This window comes from Nannospalax galili, unplaced genomic scaffold (genome assembly GCF_000622305.1).
Source record: "Nannospalax galili isolate Female #2095 unplaced genomic scaffold, S.galili_v1.0 scaffold302, whole genome shotgun sequence".
NCBI classification, from domain to species: domain Eukaryota; kingdom Metazoa; phylum Chordata; class Mammalia; order Rodentia; family Spalacidae; genus Nannospalax; species Nannospalax galili.
In genome coordinates, this window is record NW_008350120.1 from 6,072,415 (window position 1) to 6,080,632 (window position 8,218).

At 47.2% G+C, this 8,218-nt stretch overlaps 1 long non-coding RNA gene across 4 annotated transcripts in view; it reads left to right on the top strand.

Annotated features, from left to right (window-relative positions):
- LOC115072728 overlaps positions 1-6,904 on the top strand; it is a 12,720-nt gene extending 5,816 nt beyond the window's left edge. Inside the window, exons 2-6 of one of the 4 annotated variants that reach the window (XR_003851752.1) lie at positions 835-965; positions 1,414-1,570; positions 3,569-3,603; positions 5,756-5,837; positions 6,711-6,904. This is a non-coding gene — a long non-coding RNA (uncharacterized LOC115072728). Of the gene's footprint in view, positions 1-834; positions 966-1,413; positions 1,571-3,568; positions 3,626-5,755; positions 5,838-6,710 lie in introns of all 4 variants that reach the window. The other 3 variants (XR_003851753.1, XR_003851751.1, XR_003851754.1) reach the window with 3 other exon arrangements.
- The last annotated feature ends 1,314 nt before the right edge of the window (positions 6,905-8,218 follow it).

Genomic DNA, 8,218 nt, shown 5'->3' on the forward strand with positions numbered 1-8,218 from the left:
CCCACCTCCACCAGAGCTCCATCAGGGCTCCCCCACCTCCACCAGCGCTCCCCCACCTCCACCAGCACACCCAGACCCCCACCAGGGCTCCCTGACAGCCCCAGGTTCCCTTCTCTGTTCATCTTTCTTCTTTTCGCCTGCTGACTGCTTGACCTTGACTAACAGAGAGAGCATCACGATTGTGGAGTGGTGGGGCAGAGCATTGTAGATGGAAAGCCAAAACCATTTCAAGGAGCCCTGTACCTGGACTTCTTTATCTGACCTGACAGTGTCCTGTGTAGTGAGTAGGTAAATAGGAATGTGTTCAGACACTTAGGTGAGCGCTGGCCTCCAGCACCCTGAAGCTGAGCACTCTGTGGTGGCCTGACACTTCCAGAAAAGGGTTAGTTTTCCCTCTGCTAGAGCCGGCCATCTGAGGCCCAATGTAAAAATATTGATTTCTAACCTTTTCTTTTCTTTCTTCTTTTTAAAAAATCTTTTATTTATTATTTTTATGTGTATTGCCTGCATGTGGGTAAGTGCATCCGTGTCATGCAATGCCCACGGAGGACAGAAGAGGCTGTCGGATCCCCTGGAACTGGAGTTATGGACAGCTGTTAGCTGCCATGTGAGTGCTGGGATTCAAACCCGGATCTTCTGCAAGAACAGTCAGTGTTCTTAACTGCTGAGCCATCTCTCCAGCCCTTTTTTTTTTTTTTTTTTTTTGAGACAGGATTTCAGTAGGTATCCCCAGCTGACCTTGAACTCACAGAGATCCACCTGCCTTTGGTTCCCCGAGTTCCAAGAATACAGGTGTGCACCACCACACCCAGCTGTAATCAATGTTTATTTTAGCAGATGAGAAAGCAAAAATGGAGGTAAACTCACTCTCCAGAGCAGAGGACAGAGGAGCAGCTGAGAGGCCAAGTCCACCCCTGGCATGATCTCCATCCACCATCTCTGCTCCCCTTGCGTCCCTGGGTGAGGTGGGTTCCTTCAGGAAATAGAGGCTTTCCCAGGCATCCCTTACCCACACACAGTTCAGTTTGTTACAATTATAGACATGTATAAAGGGGGAGTGGAGAGATGCTCAGTGGTTAAGAGCACTTGCTACTCTTGCAGAGGACCTGAGTTCGGTTCCCAGCACCCACATGGTAGCTAACAACCATCCATAATTCCAGTTCCAGGGAATCCAACACCATCTTCTGGTCTCTATGGGCACTGCATGACATGGATGCACTTACATACATGCAGGCAAAACACTCATACAAATAAAAGCATAGTTTTGTTTTTTGTTTTTTTAATGTAGAAATCTGTGGCTTGCTAGGAAGTTGAAAAACTTATTAAGGCTGATGGTTCCCTGCTGTGCTCCTCAGGGAGGGCTTTGTGGGACCCACTGAAACCTGGGGTGACTGGCTTTGTTGTTTTTCCCAGAGGCCTTCTCTCCTCTCATCTGGTCAGCTCACAGTCTCAGACCCAGAAGCAAGCCCTATCGCCTACCCTCCTCAGTGTCCCATCAGTCTGGCTCTGTAGCCTAGAGAGACCTGAACTTTCGATTCTCCGGCCTGGTCTCCCAAGTGTCACTGGGCAGGTGAATAAACTATTTTATTATTATTTCCGTTAAAGATGAGGTTTTGTTGTTGTTGTTGTTGTTGTTGTTCTTTCTTTTTTCTTTTTGGACTTTTTTGAGACAGGGTCTCCCTGTAGCCCCAGCTGGCCTGGATTCGCTATGGAGCCCAGGTTGGCCTTGAACTCACAAAGATCCACAAAGCCTCCTGAGTGCTGGGACTAAAGGCGTGCACCACCACGCCCAGCTGTTTTTTTAAAAAAATATTTTATTATTTTCATTTTATGTGTATAAGTGTATTGCCTGCATGTAGGTAAATGCACCTGTGTCATGCAATGCCCGCAGAGGACAGAACAGGCCATCAGATCCCCTGGAACTGGAGTTACGGACAGTTATTAGCTGCCATGTGGGTGCTGGTGCTGCAAGAACAACCAGTGTTCTTAACCACTGAGCCATTTCTCTAGCCCATTGTTGTTGTTTTTTAAGACAGGGTCTCGTCCTTTAGTTCTGGTTGGCCTTGGAACTCTATATAGACCAGGCTGGCCATGAATTCAGAAGAGATTCTCTTTCCTCTACCTCCTAAATCCTGGGATCAACCTGGAATTAAAGATGTGCACTGTCTTACCCAGTTTAGTCATAATTTTTTCTTTTTAAAAATATTTATATTTTATTTTTGTTTTTTAATTTATTTTTAAAAAATTTTATGTGTATTTGTGTATCGCCTGCATGTAGGTAAATGCACCCGTGTCGTGCAATGGCCACGGAGGTCAGGAGGCAGAAGAGACTGTCGGATCCCCTGGGACTGGAGTTACAGTTGTAGCTGCCATGTGGGTGCTGGGATTCGAATCCGGGTCTTCTGTAAGAATAACCAGTGTTCTTAACTGCTGAGCCATCTCTCCAGCCCCTTATTATTTATTTATTTATTTATTTATTATTTTTGATCTTTTGGAGTCAGGGTTTTCCTGTAGCCCCAGCTATTCTGGAACTCACTATGTAGACCAGGCTGGCCTTGAACTCACAGAGATCTGCCTGCCTCTGCCTACCCAGTGCCAGGATTACAGACAGGTGTGTACCACCATGCCAGGCTCCCTTAGGCTTTTTTTTAAAAAAAAAATATTATTGAATTTTTGAGGCTTTCACAGGATGTATTTTGATCATATTCAGACCCCCTCCCTCATCTTCACCCCTTACTACCCTCCCACCTGATTTCATGTCCTCTATTATTATTTTTTAAAATATTTTATTTACTTTTTAAAATTTTATGTGTATGAGTGTATTGCCTGCATGTAAGTAAGTACACCTGTGTTGCACAATGCCACAGAGGTCAGAATTCCCCTGGAATTGGAGTTAAGGACAGTTTGTAGCTTCCATGTGGGTGCTGGGAATTGAACCTGTGTCCTCTGCAAGTACAGTCAGTGCTCTTTTTTTTATTTTTTTATTTTTTTATTTTATGTGTATGTGTTATGCCCACATGTAAGTAAGTGCACCTGTGTTATGCAGTGCCTGAGGAGGACAGAAGAGGCTGTTGGATCCCCTGGAACTGGAGTTACGGACAGTTGTTAGCTGCCATATGGGTACTGGGATTCGAACCAGGGTTTTTTGCAAGAACATTCAGTGTTCTTAACCACTGAGCCATCTCTCCAGCCCCTCATGTCCTCTATTATTATTAAAAATATGGACTGCTTCATGAATTTGCATTGAAAGCCATGCTAATCTTCCCTGTATGGTTCCGATGCTACAAAGTGTGGAACCATGTTGACTAATTTTCAGATGTTGGACACTAATCTGTGAGCTTCCTCTTTCCATGGAAACTCCCGAAAGCAGGATCCAGAGAGGCTGGTCTGTTCCAGAGGCAACTGAGTCCAATCCCCAAGGGATGTAAAAAAGAAAAAAGAAAAGGAAAATCAAAGCACATTTCACTGAGCAATAGTGGGTTAGGAGGCTTCGGTGCCTGGGGATGCTGGGTAACTGAGTCACTTTCTAGAAGAGTTAAAGCAGTGTGATTTTCTGCTCCCCTAACAGCTGGAGTAGAAGATCATCTCCCTGCAAGATGACAGGTTGGTGTGGGCCATCACACTGGTAGGTGTCCATCACTTTATGGGATCCAGGTGAGGGAGTTATACCCACGCTTGGCTTGGTGTGTCGGATGAGTTCTTGGACCTGGTTTCCCTGATATAATTTTTTTTAGTCTTTTTTCGACAGGGTCTCCCAGCTCATCTGTGGGCAGTCATGGGCTGAGACAGAGCTCATGCTAGTGCCTGCAGTAGCCTAAGAAGTTCCTCTTAGAGAACTCTACTCAGGTAAAACTGGAAATCTTGACTTCCCTGCAGAGAAGAATTTCAGGACCAGCCAGTATGAGGAAGAACTGGAGATTCTTAAGAAGAGATTTAGCATAGATTTGAGCATTGGGGTTTAATAGTTGCTCAGGGAAAGGATAGGACACCCAGATGTGGGCGTGGACTTCTCAAGAGTAGTCAGGTCTTTACAGCGGCCTGATGTACAATTTCTGTGGTTTCTAAAGTTACATCTCCAATGGTTGCTAAGGAACTTAATGAGATCGTGGGGTGGTTTCTGAGGTACCTTGGGTAAGATAAATGCTAATAAGGTAAAACCCTTGGTAGCAAGGGTTGCAGGAAAAGTTAAGATTTTTTACTGTAAACGAAAACTTGTATCTTGGGGCCGAGGATGTAGCTCAGTGGTAGAGTGTTGGCCTAGCATCCAGGAGGCCCTGGGCTGGATTTCTGATGTGTATAAACCCTGCATTTGGTGGTACATACCTGTAATCCCAGAATTTGGGAGGAAGGAGGTGAGGAATGAGAAGTTCAAGACCATCCTTGGTGACATGATGCGTTCAAAGCCAGCCTGGGATACATGGGACCTTGTCTTAAAGAAAAAGAAAAAGAAAGAGATTTGGAGATTCCAGAAAATTTCAGGTTTACATCTGGCAAAGGAGTTACGGCCACACATATTCAGGCCTTAAGCACAGCTGATTAAAAATTCCTCTCATAAAAGGAATATGTGGGCAAGTTTCATAATGAATGTTTATTGAGCTGGGATTATTTTTTATAAGATTTAGTTATTTTAAATTTTTATTTATTTTTTTAAACATGTATGAGTGTTTTGCCTGCATTCATGTAAGTGCACCATGTGTATGCAATGCCCTCAGAGGCCATAAGAGGGCACTGGATCCCTTGGAACTGGAGTTACAAATGAAGTTAGCCACCAAATTGCTGTTGGGAACCAAATCTGGGTCCCCAGCAAGAGCAGCTAGTGCTTTTAACCTTGAGCCATCTCTCCAGTCTCTGCTTTTTTGTTGAGACAGCATCTCACTACATAGCCCTGAGTGACCTCAAACCTACAGAGATCTGTCTGCCTCTGCTTCCCAAGTGCTGGGATTAAAGGCATGTACCACCAAACCCTGCCTTATTTATTTATTTATGTGTGTGTGTGTGTGTATACATGCACATGGAGGCCTTAAGAGGACCCGTTTTTTGAGACAGGATCTCTCCCTGAACCTGAGATTCACACCATCTTTGCTAGGCTGGAAGCCAGCAAGCCTCAAAGATCCTTCTATCTCCACCCCCTCCTCCTTGGGAGCTCGAATTGCAGGCATTGTGGGGATGCCTGGTACCTGAACTCCAGTCATCATGATTGTGGAGCAAGTGCACTCAAATGCTGACCCTTCTCTCCAGCCCCCTTGTGCTGGAGTTCCTGACTCAACCAGACTCCTGGCCGTTTCCTCCCAACATCCTTCACTTTCCTAGTCTTTCTGTGCAACCTCAATGGATTCTTGTGTTAAAGGGGTCAGCAGAGTGCCCCTGCCATGCACTGGAGTGTGTGAGCACATGCATATTCCACATGTCACTAGGTCCAGCTCCTTGGTTCCTGCTCATGGTGGGGGATGGGGTGAGAGGATGGGGAGGCAGGGAGTCTTGTGTCCATAGGTTTCATTTCAGTCTGAAGAGCCGTTTCATAGGGTTGAAAGTCATTTGAAAAGAACTGCCCCAATTCCACACTTCACAGAAGGGGAGGTGTGGGAGGACCCTCAGCGGAGTGAAAGCAAGGAGACCCGCAGCCATTCTGGAGGGTTTTGCCTCACAGGTGGGGTACACAGGTCTTTGGTCTGCTTGTCATTTCTCTGGGCTGAGGAGGGGCAGCTGACCCCAGAGGTGCAAGAACAGTGAACTCACTTTTCTTCTTACTCTCCAGCAGGAAGTTTGTTGGCCTTTTGAACTCTGCAGGGCAAGACCAAACACCTCCTCCTCCTGAGTGCCAAGTAATCTGGATCTGGGTGAGTGAGGGCGCCCTTGCCCAATTCTCACTGGATCTGGGTGAGGGCGTCCTTGCCCAATTCTCACTGGTGTTATCTTGGAACCTCTTCTCTGTTCTGGACAATAGAGTCCAGCATGCCATAAGCCCCCCTTTTTTTGTTTTGTTTTGTTTTTTTGCAGTCAAGTTCTCCTAGTAACCCCAGCTGGCTTGGAACTCAGTATGTAACTGGCCTGATCTCACAGAGATCTGCCTCTGCCTCTGAATTTCAAGTGCTGGGACTAAAGGCCTATGCCACCACAGTGTCACTGTAGAATGGTCTCTGCTTAGGGCCTTGAAAGAAAATGAAAGGGACTTCCTGGGGAGGGTTCATGCTCTTCACACTTTGATTAAAATCCCATCTCTCGGGAGTTGTGTACACTTGTTGACTGAAATTTTCCTTCAAGAGATGTTTCTTTTTCTAGTTATTCTAACAGCAGGGCTGGGGGCTGGAGTACAACTCTGTGGCAGGGTATGTGCCTGGCATGAGGGTAGCTCTGGGTTCGAGCCCTAACACTACAGACACAAAAGAAAGCCAGATGTGGTGGTGTATTCCTGTAACAGGAGATTAAGGTAAGAGGATAGGAAGCTCAAGGCTCCATGAGATCAAGGCCTGTCTTGGAAATTTCACCAGACCTTATGTTACAGTAGCAATAAAGGTCTCTTAAGAGAAAATTCCTTCTTCTCAAGAGAATTGAATCTCTGGCCTAGGTAGAGACCTGACGTTCCAGTTGAGCAGGTCAATCATCTGTCAAAGGAACCCCTCCCCCACCCAAGTGGATTCATCTTGAGCCATGAGAAAGAGATGAACAGAATAATTAGTGTTCTGATGAGATACTGTACTTTTCCTTTCCAGAATCCCCATCCCTAGTGCGGTTTAGCAGGCTACAGTCATGGAGCTTATAGATCTGTGTGGGGACCTAAAGGCCCCACCTTGCAGAGGTCCGAGAGGAAGTTGCTGGGGCGTGGCCTGAATTGTTTGAAAAGTCTGAAGGATACTTACACTGCTGAGGACTGCATGATCAGCGTGTGACCATCCTTAAGATACATCCTCGGGGAGGTGGGGAGGTGGGGGGGTGTTCCAGGTGCTTTTATAAGCTCTGCAACACCTGCAATAAATGAGTCCCTGCTTGACTAGGCTCCCTGTTGCATCTGATTGTCCCTGGTACTGGGGGCGGCGTGGGCTGGTGAACGGCATGCTTACTCATCCCCGATCATCACTGCGTGGGGGTCGCTGGTTCGAACCCCCGCAACTGGCGCCCAGTGTGGCTCTCGAAGGAAGGTGAAAAGAAGAAAAAAAAGAAGAAAAATAAGGGATTGGGGCCAGTCGGGAAGTTCGGGGCAAGCAATACCCGAAAGATGGGTAACGCAACTTTTAAGTCTGAGGACCCGGCACTTAAAGCACTGAGAGATATGTTTAAAAGCAGGGGATTGGATCTGTCAGATCTCGTAGCTCAAAAGGTTTGGGCAGAGGCTGTTCATTTGGCTCCCTGGCTACTTAGGGCTAATGTTTTTACTGGGGATACATGGGCATCATGGGAAAGGTTTGAGGAAGAAGGCAGAGATGCAACAGAAGTGAATCCAAAAGCAGCCAAAGTAACAAGCGGCACCTCAGGCGTGCCCTGGCCAGCTTCAGAGCCTCCCGGGACCCATGAAAACAGGACCCACGGATGCCTTTTTCAGAAGGGCGAGGTGGAGTGGGGCGTGTGGGTGGGCTGTGAAAGCTCCCCACCCCACCCACCTTGAACTAACACGCGCGCAAGTCAGGGGCCCACGCGAAAGCTGGGCGGAGGACCGTCCCCCAGCTGGTGGCAGCCGCCGGGCACATTTAAAACAAAACAAAACAAAACAAAAACAAACCATCTTTGGCAGTGTGCTGCGACCAGCTCCAGGACAGCTGGGAAGGCCCGGTTCAGGGAAGGTGGCTGGGGGGGGAGGGCGCCCATCCCATCCATCCCGTGGGCGGCGGGATCCACCCCCCCCCCCACCGAGTGTTACAGCCCCAGCTGTGGCAGCACTCGCCAAATCCCGGGCCGAGGGAGCCCTTAGTAAAAGCCTACAATGTTTTCACTGATGGGGGCAGATTTGGAGCTGCATTGATAGTATACCTGGGGGCAGATGAGAAACCAAAAAGATATGTCCACACATGATGGCTCAGCTCAATTCAAGGAACTCATGGCCATTGCTTTAGCATGAACAAAGATAAGTGAGCCCATGAATTTGTTTTCTGACAGTCTGTATGTAGTCAATCTTCTTCCAGGGCTATTAGGTTCTCATATCTGGTTGGATGGGAACCCCTTTACTCCCTTGATGATTCAGACTCCTACGCTCCTTAAAGAGAGAGAAGCCCCTATCTTCTTACAG